Source organism: Pleurodeles waltl, chromosome 2_1 (assembly GCF_031143425.1).
Source record: "Pleurodeles waltl isolate 20211129_DDA chromosome 2_1, aPleWal1.hap1.20221129, whole genome shotgun sequence".
Classification (NCBI taxonomy): Eukaryota; Metazoa; Chordata; class Amphibia; order Caudata; family Salamandridae; genus Pleurodeles; species Pleurodeles waltl.
In genome coordinates, this window is record NC_090438.1 from 655,163,687 (window position 1) to 655,181,592 (window position 17,906).

Here is a 17,906-nt window from a genome sequence, read left to right on the forward strand (position 1 = left end):
TTAGAGAGGCTCTGAGGAGGCAGAGCAAGTGGAAGATGGCAGGGATATATCTGTTTTTTCTCTTGGTATTGGCAACCCATGAATACACACTACCTGTGTGAGGTTGGCACACTGGTGCTTTTGAGTCAGCTGCAAATGTTGACTTTCCGTGATGACAAAGTCTTTAAATAGTTTCAAATTTTTCTGCATTGTTGATGGAATAGCTTCTATTGAGAGGCTATGCCTAGCAAACCAGCTTGCAACACAGCTGTAGCTCTGCTGTTGTTACAGCATTATAAAGAGCTATGAACCTTTTTGCCAAGAAGGTATTCATGATTAAAGGGTGCTTCCATAATAGTAGCTTGAACATTAATGGAAAAGCCTGTGGAATGCACATGAGTGTGTCCACGTAGGGTGACAACCTTTCCCTTGAATTGGGCCACAATTTTATTAGAGCTGAGGCTGCACACTTTGGAAACATGCATTCCATCAATGACCAAGTCTGAAAAAGGCTTTTTCAAACAGTCCAGAGGACTGATAGCAACCAAAGCAATTAACTTCATCAGTTCCCATAGGGCAGGTCTTAGCAACAGATGAGACATGATGTTTGCCAATGCGAGCAAGAGGCAGCCAAAAGCAAAGATTTTGTCCCAATGAGTGCAGTCTTTTAGACTCTTTGTCTCAAGGGCATGTGGGGAAGGTATTCAGATTCAGCTTTGAATAAGAGAATTGGACCAGCAATCTTTCTGGTGAAGGGTGTGGCAATAAGAACTCTGGACCACAAAAAGCAGATCTGTGTTAGCTGCCATTTCGTGTGATGACTGCAGAACTCAATAAATGTTTTTCTATAGGTTCCGTATAATGCTCACAAATCACATCATTTAAAAGAAGCAAAGGTTCCACAATTGTAGAGGAGGACATCAAGGTGTTCATCGAAATGTTGAATTTAGCCTCTGTAGAAGGGAGAGTCAGTTCTAGTACATCTATACATCAATGCACACATTGTTTTAACACTGTAGGGAACAAACAAACTTGTTATAAAGGGTGGGGGGCAGAGGGATAGGAGACATCCCTTTTTGCAAAATATCCAGACCACTTGCATTTTATCAATTAAGATATAAACCTGCATCAGTGTTGAAGAGGGACCACTGTTTTTGTCTTTGGTATGACCATAGACTTTATCAGGAATGCTAAGGGCACCATATTCAGAAACAAAAAGTTCTTCTACCTGCTCAAATTGCTGGCACTTAGAAGTTTTTCCCCAAAGGGCCCACTCCCAAAATATACCTTATCTTTCTCTATTCTCTTTTAGATGACCACAACTGACTTCAAATAGTTCAAAGGCTTTGAAAACAATGCTACGGACAGCTCTGAGAATGACAATTGAGTCTACGTCATAGTGCCAAACAATTGGGGATGCACCACACCTTGTAAATCACTGTCTTGTTTAAAGGTGGTATACAGTTGGGAGACAATAAAGTCAGAGCCTTTGGAATCACTAAACCAACAGTAGCAGGCTCACCTTTAGAGGATGCCACAGAGGATACCAGATATCAAAAAACCATCAAGAACAACTCCAACATGGCCAGCTGGAAAGCCTTGACCAGTGGGGTTGTCTGACGGTGTCAGCTATTCCTGCTTCAGCTTTTTCAATTTTGGGACCTTCTCTGCCAAAAAGAATGATTCTGGCAATCAAGAAATGTCACATGACCCCAGATGGTCCCGGGTGTGGTGGTGTGTTCTCAAACAAGTACAGAGAATATTTCCTTAGTATTTTTATTTTGTTTTTGTTTTTGTTTTTTGGAGAAGATCATTTGGGAGATCATTCTGTATTTGGAGAATTGCCAGAGGGGGAAGACTAATGCTTTTGCATGTCCCTGTGGACCTTGGCAAGTAATATCTCATCCTCCCACTCCTTGATAACCTTAAGATGCCTTATGAAATAGGATTTGCAGTCAAAATGGTTAGGACTAGATCCAGACAGTACAAGCAGGTGGCATGTGGGTCCGATAGAACATCTACGTGCTGAGTCTGAATTGGGGAGTAGATCGTGCAGTAATCAGAGAACGAATTTGACCTAATTGCTATCAAAAGGCTCAGTAATTTTTTGCCACCTAATGTATCACAATGCCTTTACATCCAGTGACAGACTCACAGTGAAAGCCGCATGGTGCCACCTGGAGATTCTAGATAGCTATTCCTGGGGAACATGTTTCAAGCCCAGTCTGAAGGAAATTCTTATTCATAACCTGCAAGAAGATGATTCCCTCACAACACTTTCATCTCCATGGGACGATCAAGGATGCAACGCTATTCTACTCTATGCCCCTTCACTCAACTCCACACCACTCTAATCCACTCTACTCCACTCTACACCACTCTCCTCTATGCCACTCTGCTCCATCCACTCCACATGATGCCACTGTACAACACTTGAAGGCACTCCACTCTACACCACTTTACTTTATGCCACTCTATGCCACTCCCCTCTATGCCACTTCACAAAACTCTATGCCACTCTACTCCATGTCACTCTACTCTACGCCACTCCACTCTACTCTACACCACTCTACTCCACTCCACTCTATGCCACTCTCCTCTACCCCACTAAACCCTTTGCCACTTCACCCCAATCCACACAATGCCACTCCACAACACTCTATGCCACTCCACTCAAGCCACCCTACTCTATGCCACTCTATGTCATGTCACTCTATGCATGGATTTTTGCAGGAGAACAGCTGCAGAGTTCCCTTTTAAGGCCCAGGACAGGATTGACACCTCTTGGCAGGACAGACTTTCAGTCAACAGAGTCCAGCAGCTGGGAAGCTTGTAGGAAGTCTTTGATGCCACTCTATGCCACATCACTCTTTCCTATGCCACTCTACTCTACACCACTCCAATTTTCTATATGTCACTCTGCTCTACTCCACTCCACTCTTTGATACTCAGCTCTGTGGCACTCTGCACCACTCTTCTGTACACCACTATAAGCCACTCCACTATATACTACTCCACTCTATGTGACTCCATTCCACATCAAGTCATGCCACACCACTTCACACCACTCCACACTACACTACTCCACTGCACACCATGCTATTCAATGCCACACTCTGATACCCACTCTAAGCCACCCCACTCCACACCACTCTGCTCTATACCACTCTGGTAGCCACACACCCTTGCAAACCAGCCCACCCCCGCTAGCCAAGCCCGCAACCTCGGAATCATCCTGGACCCCGACCTCAGATTGAGCCATCAAATCAACTCAGGCACCTCCACCTGCTTCTGCACCCTCCGTCTCCTATGCAAGTCCTTCAAGTGGATCCCCCTCGAACATAGAAAGACCGTCACACACGCCCTCATCACCAGCAGACTGGACTACGGCAACGCACTCTATGCCGGAATCAACAAAAAACATTTCCGCAAATTGCAGAACATCCAGAATGCCACCTCCAGACTGGTCCTCGACCTACCCTGCCACATCTCACAACACCTACGTACACTGCACTGGCTCACCATAGAGGAAAGAATCACTTTCAAGATCACACACAAAGCCCTCCACAACACCGGACCAGTCTACCTGAACCAGCGACTCAACTTCCACTTACCCCACAGGGCCCTACGCTCAGCCCAGCTATCGCTCGCAGAAGTACCCCGCATCAGGAAAACCAGAACAGGAGGACGCTCCTTCTCCTACCTTGCAGCCTACGCCTGGAACGCCCTACCTATCCACATGAGACAAACCACCTCCCTCCTCAGCTTCATTAAGGAACTGAAAACATGGCTTTTTTAAACCACCTCACCAGTATACGCTACACCCCCCCAAGCACCTCGAGACCCTAAAATGTGAGTAGCTGCGCTTTACAAGCACTGATTGATTGATTGTTTGACTCTACTCTACACAACTTTACTTGATGCCACTCCATGCCACTGTTCTCTATACTACTCCACTCTAGTCTACACCACTCCACTCCATACAATGCCACTTTGTGGCACTCTATATCACTAAACTGTATGCAACTTTTCTCAATGCCTCTCTACTCTATGGCACACCATAACACTCTATGCCACTCCACTCTACACCATTCCACTTGCACCACTCCACCCCAATCTATTCCACTCCATTCCACCTCACTCTATGCCGCTCTACTCTGCACCACCCTACTCTACGCCTCTCAATGCCACTCCATTCTATGTAGCTCAAGTCTATGCCACTCTACTCCCTACAATGCAACTTCAGTCCTCTTTAAGCCACTCCAATCTACACCACTTTACTCTATGCTGCTCTGCTCTACACCAGTCCCATTGGTATGGCCAATGCTTGTTCGCTGTTGTAAGGCCTATCTCTCACATTAACTAACACTGGCTTACCTTATTACCTTCAATAATTGCTAACTTTAGATTGGCAGGAGATAGAGATATGGTGTTTGCACTCAAATGAATTGTAATTTAACACCCTCTTTAGTGGTAAAGTAAGATTTTAAGTCACAATTCTGAAAATGCAATTTTTAGAAAGTTGAAATTTTCTTGTCCCAGCCATTTGTGCCTTCTGCCAGTTGTTCTGGGTCTCAGGACTATGAATGTCTCTGATTCCAGAGTGCAAAGCCAAGGGGGTTTAGGTGTGGACAGGATGGACCATCCTGGGAAGATGACTGGGGAGGGGCTGTCTCTTGTACACACAAGGAATATGACACCAGGCCTGCCCTTCCTTTGGTCATCCCCAGGCAATTTGCAGCCTTGATGTGGGAAGAGTAGGAATTTTCCTGAACCAGATACGTGGGGAGGACAGGGAATCCCCCCACATAAAGACTGGCATCCGGTATAAATATTGAAGCTCCAGAATCACTCTTCAGTACTATCTTGGACCTGAGAAAGTTACAGGAGAAGGACTTCCCTACTTCCAGAGAACTGTCCAACTGCTTTAAGGATTGCCTTGCTGTCTGACAAAGAAGACTGGACCTGCTTGGTTTAATCACAGGCTAACTACAGTGACTCCACGGTTAGGTTGGATGACCTTATGTATGAGTTACTGGGACACAGCAAGCTTCAGAAGCATCCATGTAACTTCCCAGCTGACCTGCTGCAACTGGCCTGCCTGGATGGAAGTCCAACTGGACCTGCCTGATCCTTGCTGGTCTCTACTAAAGTAACTTCTGATCCCTAAGAGATGCCTCTTAAGTGTACTCCGCTTAAAATATAGGTGAAAATGATCAAGTTTGGGTTCTTCGCAATCGTAACCCTGAATGGGCCTATTTGTGTCCAGGTTCTGCAACTCACTAAGGAATTTCAGCTGCTCCTGCAAGCAGCCCATATGTCTATGTGATACAATTGAAGGTCACAGTTGGAAAGTGGTTCAGAGACGTTTTGTACATTTTAACGAGATTGGAACTGTATCTTTCCTGTTTTCACTTGATTGGTTGGTTGTTCTGAACGTTCAAGTGTTACTGATAATGCTAGAAAACTATAATTTTTAGTAATGTTTTTATAGTATTTAAAAGCAGTTTTCCTTTTAGCTTTCATTAGACAGGTGTTGTCAGGAATCCCCATCTTGCCTCCTGTGTTATCTGTCAGCATCCCCAGAGGTTAGGGTTAAATCATATCTCTGTTCTTGGTTAAACCTTCATGTTTCTATGTAAACATAATGTGCTGTGTTACACAATTGGTTTTATCAATGCTTGTTTTACCAATGTTTGTTTGCTAATGTGAGCAGGTGCAGACATGTGCTTCTAATTGGGTGTGGTGTAGACATGTGCTTCTAATTGGGTGTGGTGACTCATCCACATGTGGAAATTCAACTTCTTTCCTGATTGGCTATAAATAGCAGAGTAAAGCACACCTCCCTGCTTGGCTTTGTTTTGCTTCCTGATCTCAGCATCTGATTTGACAGTCCAGCCCTTGCTGTCATCCTTGTATTCAGGACTTTTGAGGCACTTCTTTTCTTCGTTCCTGTACCAGCTGACACCAGGCATTCCTCCAGCACTCTGGGAAAGACTGCAGCTAAATGACTAGTATTCTCCAGGGAGTTCGTTCTTTGAGCGCTGCGCTTTCCTAGAACAGCTGGTGTATTTCAGACCTCGTATTTTGGCAGCTTGCTTATCTTGAAGAGACAAATTCATTTCTGAACATTCTACATTATTATTGTAGTTATTTGCCTAAATTTGCTTCGGGAAGTCTGCTTGAGCTCAAGTACTACAAAAAGGGACAGTGCAATTTGAAAAGAGCATTTACGTGGCTTTTGTTTCTCTAATAGCATAACTCTTGGATTCAAATTGTGTCATTCATACCTGTGTTTCAGGTATGAGGAATTTGTTTTTGAAGAGTTTTACGCACACACAGTGAGACCAAACCAAACTGTGCCACCCTAACTGTTTAAACCCAGAGTGGACATTTGTATTTCTTGAATTGTTTTTGTTCCTTTTAGTTATACTTATGCATGCAGGAAAGTTATACGTGATATAATTAAGCCCTTGTTTGTCTTTCTTGTGCATGATAAGTGCAACCACAGTTCTAATTGTAGTGTGCAACAGGGAATCTCTGTGAAGCCAGCCCTAGTGTCGCAGTACTTATTGTTATGGTACTCAGTTTGTGTTTTCGGTAATGCAGTGTTAGTAATTGTGCCAACAGTTATTATTATACAAGAAAAGTGCTGGAGCATACCAGTGTTCTTCTACCATTCCTGTGCCCATATCAGAAAGAGAGATTCAGTTTCAAGGAAGTTGAGTACACTAACTCTACTATCACTCTGTCAACAACGACCTGCCCCCCGAAGATACAGGGTGCCTGGCTGGACCGGCAAGACATGGTAGTGTTTTGTCTCTTTCTCTTCCACTACCCTTTTCCTTTTAGGGCACCTGCCAGGGTTTCTGTGTCCACCAGGAAGTGCCAAGAGGTATTGCAGGAGGTTGGGGGCATGCCATCGCCCCTACAGACATCCTGCTTTTCAGGTGAGTGGCCCGTCTCGACAGGTATGCCTTCCTCTAAGAGCAGATATTTTTCTCATACTCAAAGGAGATCAACTGACTCACGGGAAGAAGCTTTCCTGCTTGCTAGTGGAAACTTTTTTGATTTAAATATCCTAACTTTCAGTGGCATTCCACACTGACAACTTCTGCCTGACCTCTCACAAACTTTATGACTTTTCTCTAGCTTAGCTGAAAAGGGATTTTCCTACAAAAGAAGTAAGTCTGCTTAGATGATGTTAGAAATTGGGTCTCTCGTGGGAGAGGTATGCACCCTGTCCAAGTAGGGACCACAATCCTAGTCATGGTGAGTCTGATACACAACCTAAATTAACCTGTGCTCATACTCTGGTAGCTTTGCACAGAGCAGTCAGGCTTCACTTAAGAGACAATGTATTCAGTATTTGTGCAACATTTATATTACAATAATTGAGAATATGTTTTTAAGTAAAACAGGATGAAAACAAAAAAAATCCAATAAGGAGAACTGAAAATATACGTTTTTACAGAATGAACTGCAATATAGTGCTTAGAAATAAATAGCGCTAAAAGGTTACTTGAGGTCGCCCTAGACAGTAATAAGTCCAAAGTTCGACCTAATCACAATTGAGGGAAAGCCAGCTAAAGGACTCACACAGGGCATGCTGAAAAGTACCTTGGATGGAGAGTTGCATCAACGTTGAGGAGGTGATGATGCATCAGATAAAGCCACACAGACAGTGATATCCTCAAGGTGAGTTGTTGAACCTTTGCGATGAAGGCAATGCCTTGCCATTGAGTCACGCACCCGGCTATGTGAAGGTGATGTGCTGGGGCTGCTGTTGATACGTCGATCCTGAGCCATGCAGTCAGCGATGCGCAGTCCTCAACTTCAGCTGCTTTATTGCTGCATCAAGAGTGGGTGCAGTGGTTCGGATTGGTGCAACAGTGTAGAGGCATCACATTTTGCAGGAGAACAACTGCAAAGTCCCCTTTTAATGCCCAGGACTGGAGTGGCACCTCTTGGCAGGACAGGATTCACAGTCAGAAGAGTCCAGCAGCCAAGGAGCTTGTAGGAAGTCCTTGATGGCCCTGAGACTTCAGAACAGGAGGCAAGCCAACAAGCTCTTGGAGTCATCTAAGTTTTTTAGAGGATTTAGAGAGGCAAGTCAAATCCTTCTCACTCCCAGGCAAGAAGCAGCAGGCCAACACATCACAGCAGTTCAGCAGAGTGGCAGTCCCTCATTGCAATGCAGCAGTCCTTTTCTCTGGCAGAATGTCCTCAGATCCAGAAGTGAACCGATTTGGTGGGGTTTTGGGATACAGTACTTCTACCTAGTTGTGCCTCTGAAGTGGGAGAGACTTCAAAGAGAGTCCTTTAAGGTACACAAAGTCCCTGCCCTTCTTTCCATGGCTCCAGACACTCTACGGAGAGTTAGGAAGCTCTTTGTTTGGGGACAGGCACAACCCTTTTCAGGTGCAAGTGTCAGCTCCTCCCTCCCATCTGCCCCAGGAAGGGTCATCAATCTGTTGATGGGCCATTAGGATGTAAATGTCACCCCCCAGCTCCCTTTGTGTGTGACTGTCTAGAGGGAATGCACAAAGCTCAGCTGTCATCCACCCCAGACATGTATTCAGAGGCAGACAGAGGAACACAAAGGTTAAAATAAGAAAATGCCAACTTTATAAAAGTGGCATTTTCAGACTTACAGTTTAAAATCCCACTTCACAAGTTGTGATCTTAAATTGTGAGTCCAGAGACACCAAACTCCAAATTCCTATCTTCCAATGTCCCAATTGCAGATTACACTTAAAGGCTTTTTCAAGGCAATCCCATAGTTAACCCATGGGAGAGACAGACCTTGCAGTAGTGAAAAATGAATTAATAGCTTTTTACTAGCAGGTCATGAATGAATGGATGGGACTTGTAGAGCACATAATTGCTCTGAAAGTGTCCCAGTGCTAACAGTAATAGCCCAGGTACGCAACCCCACAAAAGGAAACTTACTTCCCCCTGTAAAAGCCAGTTTTTTTTTTTAAATAAGCTCAAAAGAGATCATACATAATGCCTGCAGAAACTCATTCCAGACTTTAGCAGCGGGGAAGGAAAAGGCTTTACTGCCCCTTTGAACACACTTAAAGCGCAGGATAACCAAAAGGGAAGCAGAAGCAGAGTGCAACGCTCTGGAGGGAATATGCTGGGTGAATCTTTCTGCCATGTGACCAGAGCTAACAAAAAAAAACTGTATTATGGACCATAGCTAAGGCTTTGAACAGAATCTGTTTCTTAACAGGCAGCCAATGCCTGGCCATGAGTGCAGCTGCAGTCAATAAGCGTCTCGCAAGATGAAGAAGGAATGCCGGTGCCTCAGTTTAGACCACCCATAGTTGCTTCACCTAAGCTTCCACAGCTCCTAAATATAAGGCATTCGCGTAATCCAGATGCAAAGTGATCATGGCATGGATCACTACTCTTCTCGTCTCCAAACGCAAGAGGGAGAGAAATTTCTTGATTGAGGGGAGCAGCGCAAATCATTGGCCTATGACCACAGAGATCTGAGCCCTCGTGGAGACGGCCTTATACAACCTCACCCTAAGTTTTTAACCACTAGCAAAGGAGAGGTTGGGATGTTGGGGCTGGCAATGCAGGGGGGCAGAGGTATTCCCACCAGTTGCATACGTGATCCAAACTGGATAATTTCAGTCTTCTCTGCATCGTATTTAAGTTCTTTGCTCTTCATCCAGTCAGAGACAGCTGGCATGCAGTTGGTGAAAGTAGCTGCGATGGAGGCAGGCAAACCACTGAAAGCAAAGAGCAGTTGAGTGTCATCACTGTATGGAATGATTTTACATCCACACAGCTTGGCTGCAGAAGCCAAGGGGGCCAAGAAAGCATTAAAAGGGTGAAGTGAAGAGTGCTGGGGACCCCTTGGTTAACTGCCTTGACCTCCAAGGAAAAAAGAGCAGGCCAAACTGATTGGCCTCTGGTGGTCAGGAATGACTTGAAACAATCCCACACAGAACCTCCCACACCAAAGACAGAAAGATGGTGCAGGAGGATAGTGTGTGGGATAGTGTCAAAGGCAGCAGATGGACCCAGAAGGATCAAGTCTGCACTTTTCCATGTATCCAAAATCCATTTAAAGTGGTCAGATATGTCTAAAACTGTGGACTCCATACTATGACGTGGATGAAAACCAGATTGACTGGAATTTAACGGTTTACTTTCTTCAAGATATTCTGATAGCTGAGCGTTGACTACATTTTCCAGTATTTTTGCAAAGGATGGAAGAAGAGAGATGGGCCCATAATTTCAAAAAGTGCTAAGGTCTTATGCAAGTTTTTTTAAGCAGAAGGACCACTTTGGCAAGTTTCTAGGTGGCAGGCACAACCCCCAAAGAAAGGGAGAGATTGAAAATGGAATTAATCACTGGGTTAATAATGTCAACTGCCTTCACAAGCAGGATCGGTGGGTAGGTATCAAGGGGGGGCCCTGATTTGCATTCCAGTTTGGCATCCCTGGCTGTCCCAAGTATATGGGTCCCGTTAAACTTAAGAGTACATGTCTAACTTTTTTAATACACTGCACCGTGCCCTTGGGGCTAGAAACGGCCTACCTTAGGGGTGACTTACATGTAATAAAAAGGAAGTTTTGGGCCTTGCAAGTAGGTGTACTTACCAGGTTGAACTGGCATTTTCACACTGCATGCACAGGTTCTACCGTGGCAGGTCTGTAACAAGTTTAAAGTGCTATTGTACTGGGTGGCACAATCAGTGCTGCAGGCCCACTCCACTAGTAGTATTTAATTTACAGGTCCTTGGCACATATTGTCCACTTTTGTGGATAAGCCAATATCACTATGTTTAGAATACGGGGCACCTACACTTTAGCACTGGTTAGCAGTAGTAAATTGCACAGAATCCTGAAGCCAGCAAAAATGAAATCAGAGAAAGAGGATGTCAGACCGCAAAAAGTCAGGGGAAACCACACCAAGGATTAAATGTTTAACAGATGTATTTTGAGACAACTTTATAACAGTTTGTCTTTTCATTTATGATTGTGAATTGCTTTGAATTATACTAGTGAATGTATTCATGTACTTGCTATTGACTTACAGCTAATTTGATGATTTGAATTTGCAACTTTGCTAATTTCTTGCAGTGGCGGCTGCCAGTGAACAGGAGTGGTGGGGATAAAAAATGAAAAAGAATTTAAAAAGCACTTACCTGTTTCCTCCGGAGAGGAGTTTGTCTCCTCTGTCCTCCTCGCCCAGGAAGCACACAGGCTCCCAGACTCCCCTCAAACAATCACGAAGTTGCTGTCACCTGCACAACAGCAGCACTGTGATTGGTGTGAGCGGCCTGCTTTGGCGCTCGCAGATGGAATGAAGGCCTGTGCACTTTCTCCTCCCAGTTGTGCAATACGGACAGGAGGAGAAATGCAAAGTGCACGTGTGTTTGGCCAACCGCACATGTGCACCTTTGATGCATGAACCACTCCTCCCCCAGTCCCCTCCAGCCCTGCCCAGTCCTAACCTGGCTCAGCTCAAAAATAAAATGATAATAACGCTCTGTTACTATCATTTTATTTTTCCTTCTGCTAAAGCAGTGGGGCGACACTCTTTCGACTTAGGGGAGGAGCAGCCCCTGATCTTTTCATTAAACCTTCATTGTTTGCCAATCCAGTAAAGTCTGCCATCTATGTGAGGTAAAATGTAGTTCACATTAAGTAATTGTATTGATTGTTGTGAAAGCCTCAGTCAGGTCTAAGGTCTATCCACCTGAGTGCAGGCAATACTCGAGTTGCACCAGGAATGTTCCCAGTGCAAAAAATGTGCATCAGCTTCCTTCCAATTAAACATTGTAATGGCACCAAGACACATCTTGTTTCTCTTTTGGAGCAAAAAAGACTCTACCTATGTAAGACACTTTTATTTAAATGTTGTGATTTGAAAATATTAAGTATGTCAGACCAAGGGGTGATTAACAGGGTCAAAAGCATGAAAAGCTGAGGAGATGCCAATGAATCCATTCACACGAATCTTATCTCACCCCTTATTTACAAATATTGGAATAGGATATTTATGAGCAAGCGAATAAGTGCACATTATGTGAAATAAAGTTGAAATAAGTAGCACATTTTGTTGATATGTAATGACGTCATTAAACTATTGGGCAAGATTTATAATATCCTCCTTCCTTCAACATATGCTTCCACATTCCTCCAACACTACCTCAGTTGCCACGAGTTAGTATAGACAGTTTTTGAAGATTGACGGCATTCTAACATTACAAGTGAGTGATAAGTACAAAAATGACACTGATCACAAGGATTCAGTAATTACGTATTCTGAGTTGCTTTTTCATGTTTGAGGTTAGAGACAAAATGAAGACATCTGACCCTGTATGTTTCACATGACTAAATAAGTATGTGACAATCTGTTTTCATTGTCTTTATTTTAAGTAAAATGTGTGTATTTAAGCATACAATATTATTAAAACAGTAACTGAAATGGTTAATTTAAGTGATATTTGTATGCACAAGTGATTATTCTCTAAATATTAATATCTTTTAAAAGATCTTTACGTGGTTATCACACTGTTCAACATGTCATGTACCTCGTGATGTCTTCCTCTAGGGAAAATAAATACGCAGATCACAAGATAATAAAAAGCGAAACGTTTCAAAATTTAAAAAAATGCATCATCCGCCAGCATCCCGTGGCAAAGTTAAATGAAATTAAATTATTTTAATTTCAGCAGCACATAGAACTCTGGGCAGTATGAAATCATGACCGATAGCTGATGTAGCATGTAGGGTGACCACCAGTTCCTAAATTTCGACTTGCCGTCCGATGTCCGTAATGAAAGGTTTAACGGACGACATTTGTCCATAATTTTAGACTTTCACCAAAAGGACAATGGACGGTAGGGCGAAATTACGGGCAGATTAGTTCCTCATCTGGATTGAAAGGCAGGGCTAAAGAAATGCAAATGTGGGCAACTGATAAATCTGCAAATGCAAATGGGCTTAAAAACCTGTATTGACTTTAACTGAAGGAGTCACTTGAAGCTTTCTGATGGCAAAGATATTTTCTCTTAGGGAGGTACTGTTCCAAGGTGAGCTGTGGAATGTGTGGTTTTAATAGAGTGTTATAAAAAATGTTAGTACTAGGTATAAACTGTATATTATTCAAATCTGTATTTGAGAAGCACTTTTTTATATTTAACCGATATGTATTTGCACATTTTGTAGCAGCCTATATCATGATGTAATTATATTTATATAGCGCTTGGTTAAAAGTTAGTGGCATAGTGGTGTGGAGTGGAGTAGAGTGGCATAGGAGCAATGGCATAGAGCCCAATGGTGCAGAGTACAGTGAAGTGCGGTCCAGTGCAGTTGTTTAGAGTGCATTGGCGTAGAGTGCAGTGGCATGGAGTGCCATGGGACAGAGTAGAGTGGCATAGTGTGCAGTGGAGTAGAGTGTCATACAATTGTGTGGCAGAGAGTGCAGTAGTGTAGAGTGGTGCAGTGGCATAGAGTGCAGAGTAGACTCGTGTGGCAGAGTGCAGTGGCATAGTGTAGAGCAGTGCAGAGTAGAGTAAAGTTCTGTGGAGTGAAGTCTCATGGAGTGGAGTGATGCAGAGTAGAGTGGCATAGAGTACAGTGGCATAGAATGAAGTATTACAGAGTAGATTGATGTACAGTACAGTGGCAGAGAGTGCAATGTTGCAGAGTAGAGTGTCAGTGCAGTGATATAGAGTGGAGTAGAGTGGCACAGAGAGCAGTGGCGTAGAGTACAGTGGTGCAGAGTAGAGGGCAGAGGTGTACAGTGCAGATGGTTAGAGTGCATTGGCGCAGAGTGCAGTGGCATGGAGTGGCATGGGGCAGAGTACCATAGAGTGCAGTGGAATAAAGTGGCATACAATAGAGTGGCAGAGAGTGAGGTAATGCAGAGTGGTGCAGTATCACAGAGTGCAGGGTAGACTCGTGTGGCATAGAGTGCAGTGGAGTAGAGAGGTGCAGAGTGGAGAATTGTAGAGTGGTGCAGTGCAGAGTATAGTGCCTAGAGTTTAGTGGCATAGAGTGCAGGGTTGCACAGTGAACAGTGCAGTGGCATAGAATGCAGTAGTAAAGAGTAGAGTGGTGTAGAGTGTAGTGTTGCAGAGTAGAATCCTTGCAGTGGTGTAGAGTGGTACAGAGAACAGTGGCATAGAGTACAGTGGTGCAGAGTAAATGGAAAACAGTGCAGTTGGTTAGAATGTACTGGTGTAGAGTGCAGTGGCCTAGAGTGGCATGGGGCAGAGTAGAGTGGCATAGATTGCATTGGTAAAGAGTGTATTGGTGCAGAATGTAGTAGTACAGAGTAGAGCGGTGTAGAGTATAGTGGCGGCCAGTGCAGTGTTGCAGAGTAGAGTGTCAGCGTGCAGTGGTGTAGAGTGCATTGAACTAGAGTGCAGTGGTCAGAGTGGCAGAGAGTACAGTGGCATAGAATAGATTGTTTCAGGGAAGAGTGCAGTTGCATAGAGTGGAGAGGTTCAGAGTAGACTGCAGTGGCATAGAATGCAGTGGCACAGAGTGCAGTGGCATAAAGTAGGTTGTTGCCAAGGTGGATGGGTGTTGCTTGTTCAACCACTTGACCGTGCCTCTTCTGTTTCTCTCCTGTGTGCAGAGACAACTCCCCAGGTACCTAATACCTTTCAATAGTCTTGGTGGACCCATCTTGTCTGATTTTAGGAATTGTCCCACCTTGTTCTTCTCTTCCTTATTTATCCAGTTTTTAGCAACAACCTTTTGAATCACTCACTGTGTTTCTCCCATTTGATCTCAATTTCATCTTTCTCTTTTATTATCTTTGATTGGTAGTCAGGGCTCCCATTTCTGAGATAAATGTAGAGTCCCAGGCATACACTCTAGTGCTGTGAGACAACAGACAATTTGTGGGAGGTGTGAGACTGTCGCCCACACCATCTGCCCTGCCTCTTTAAAAACATTTTAGGTTGAAAGTCCATGGGCGGTTGGGGTAAGCCAGATGCTTTTGTTCAATTTGTTTAAACTAGCATAAGGTTAATTACCTTAATATTTACCAAACTGTTTGCCAGGGGTTTTAAAATGTTCAGAAACAAACAAGGACATAATGTGACACCTGAATGTAGCATACCAGGAGGCAATAACAAAAAGACCACAGTGAATAAATAGTGCTATGTTAAAAAAGAGTAAATAAATGCACTGACAACATATTGAGGCATGGCCTCTCTTGCGTGTGTCTGTAAAACTGACATTTGTTCTTGAATTTTTGCCCCTGAATTTTGACCCTTTTTCCTGAGTTTTTGTCCTGAATTTTGACCCTTTGTTCTGATTTTTTTACAGTCCTGTCCAGAATTTGCCTCAATGCCAGGTGGTTACCCTATAAGCATGTTGCATTTGACAAGCGAGGACTGGGTTGGGTTCCAGCGGTTGCATGTTCATTTCAATGGAGACTGAGTAAGCAGTGGTTAGATAACTAAAATTGGGTGAAAGAGGATAGCCCAACATGCAAAGTTGAGTACTAAGTGAACCACACCAGTAGAGATATTTATGACAACTGTGCCAGTAGCTGCTAGCTTGAAATCATCTCACTGGGAGGAAAAGCTCATTACACTTTAGTGCAAGTGTAAAAGTCTTACCGGAGGCAAACTGAGAGTCTCTTCTTCTTTGGTCTACCCACGCTACCCTACCTTTTTATAGCCATGATAACTCTCCTTCATTTTCCTCTTTAAATTGTCATCTCTTTCTGTGCATTGTCCTAAGCTCTGCTTTGTGCCACAAGAAAACCCACTCCTGAGGTATTCCTTCTGTCCCCCCACATTTGTGGCTCACACCAGCCCTCCTTCTTTCCATCAGTCCTCCAATACGTCCATCACCTTCAACAAGTATGTACTGTCCCCCTCATTGAAATAACAATGAAATTGTGTATGCTATGTCCATTTGTTCCATGCTCTACAGAAATATCTATCTCTCTGTTCATCTTCTTCTCTTTGTCAATGACCACTGGTTTCCTTGTTCCGCCTATACTTTTCTCAGTAGCAGGTTTTTCCAAATTACAGCTGTCTCTCTTCATCTGTCCATCACCCCCAACATATCTTTTGTTACCATTTTCAGTAGCTCCAACTCAGGCTTCTGCAATAGGTCATTCTCTTGCAAATGAACTATGATCAGGTCGGCCTTGGTCTGCTTCCCTTCAAATCCCACAACATCAGCAGCAGCTATCCCCGTCCTCCAACTTCTTTCCGTACTATTGTCATCACCCAATCCCAACTGCTAGAAAAAACATAGCGTCTTGCATGCTGACCCACCCACTTTACATGTAGAAGCTCTAAATACATATTTCTCTTCTCTTCCCTTACTCTATGTCCAGTCTTGGGGAAAACATGCACACATTAATCTAGATCCTCAACTCTTTACTTTCGGGTCCCTAAATCTTTTGCAGAGTTCTTCTTTGCAAATTCTTAATTTTTTTTTTGCCAACCAGCCCAAAGGCTTCCATCACTGCACCCATCTCCAAAGAGTGGGTCTCAAAATCCTGTCCTGGCTAACCACCTCTCCTCAAGCACTTTAACAACACTCCATGCGCCTACCTGTGCCTCAAATTCTCTACTCCTTTTGACTTAAACAGCTTCCTCAGCCAAATCCCTCTTACCCCCACGTGTGCTTTACAAGCCCTCAATAGACACATTATTCCATTACCTGGCTTCTTTAGCCTCACTAACATCCCTTTCCCATCCTGATCTCTCTTGCTACTGGCAACCTCTGTTCATGCTCACATCTGCCTTCTCCAATCCCTCATATTTTTGTGATGCAACTACTTCAGAAAGCCCCCAAAAACATCTCAGAGAAAATAGCCAAAAATAACTCTTCTCCTATGCTGACATGCTTACATATCTCACATGGGTCAAAATGTCTTCCAATATCTTCACCAAAATGGCCCTCTGGTCATCTCTCTAAGATCCCCTCTTGTGAGCCCATCTTTCAAATATTCTCACCATGTTTCTCTTACGTGGCTCACAACCCCAAAAGCACTTCCCATGGAAGGCCACTTCTGCTAGTTTCCCAGATGCCTTTACTGGTCTTTCTTCTACTCGCACCTCGCTAAAAAAACTTCATCCATGCCTCTCTGTATGCAGTCCCCATAGATACCACCAAAGTACTCTCATCTCTCAAGCTGCCACAGTTAATTCACCTTCAGCACTTGCTTCCCATCTCTAATCTGCCACCAGCAACAATCAACTGAAACTCAACTAGTAGATTTGAGACTAAGCATCGGCTATCTCTTTTTCAAAGCCAGGTATGTGCTGCACTCAACATACCACAAGTATTTCAGCACCAGCAAGGACTGGGTTGGGTCTCAACAATCTAAATACTCATCACTCAGATGCTGACAACTTGTTGATCACACTCACCACTGCCCAATTGTCAGTCACAAAAAGAACCACCCTGTTCACCAGCTCTCTCCCCCACAGCTAAATTGGCAGCAACACCAGAAAGAATTCTAGGAATGTGATGCTCTGCTTCCATCTCCTCCAGTCATGGAGCCATCTCTCTGCATACCATCTGCCATTTCATAACAAGCAAAATCCTTCCACTACAGAAGTGATTGAAAATATTCTGTCGCCCCACGCATACCACTAAGGGGCCATACACATTGACACACCAATGTAATTAGGCAGAGCAAAATTTAAATTACTCCCGTGAAATTTGTACAATTTCGGGAATTTCACATTGCATTTGTTATGCAAAACTATGTCATTAACCCACTTAGAGTAATTAAGTGGCATTTAATTTCAAACTTTTGAGGTAAAAATGTACAACAGAAACACAAGAACAGAATGTAATCAGCTGTTCTTCACTGTCATTTTTTTAAAAAGTATTCTCATGCCAGAAAACAGATGTGAAGATGCATTTCTCTCTAAAATAGAATGCAAAATAGCAGATTTTCATTTTTG

The 17,906-nt window shown here is 43.7% G+C and overlaps 1 protein-coding gene across 1 annotated transcript in view; it reads right to left on the reverse strand.

Moving 5' to 3' along the window:
• The window catches only part of ADCY1 (adenylate cyclase 1), a 1,375,168-nt gene that overhangs the window by 681,970 nt on the left and 675,292 nt on the right, over positions 1-17,906 (reverse strand). The window lies entirely within an intron of this gene.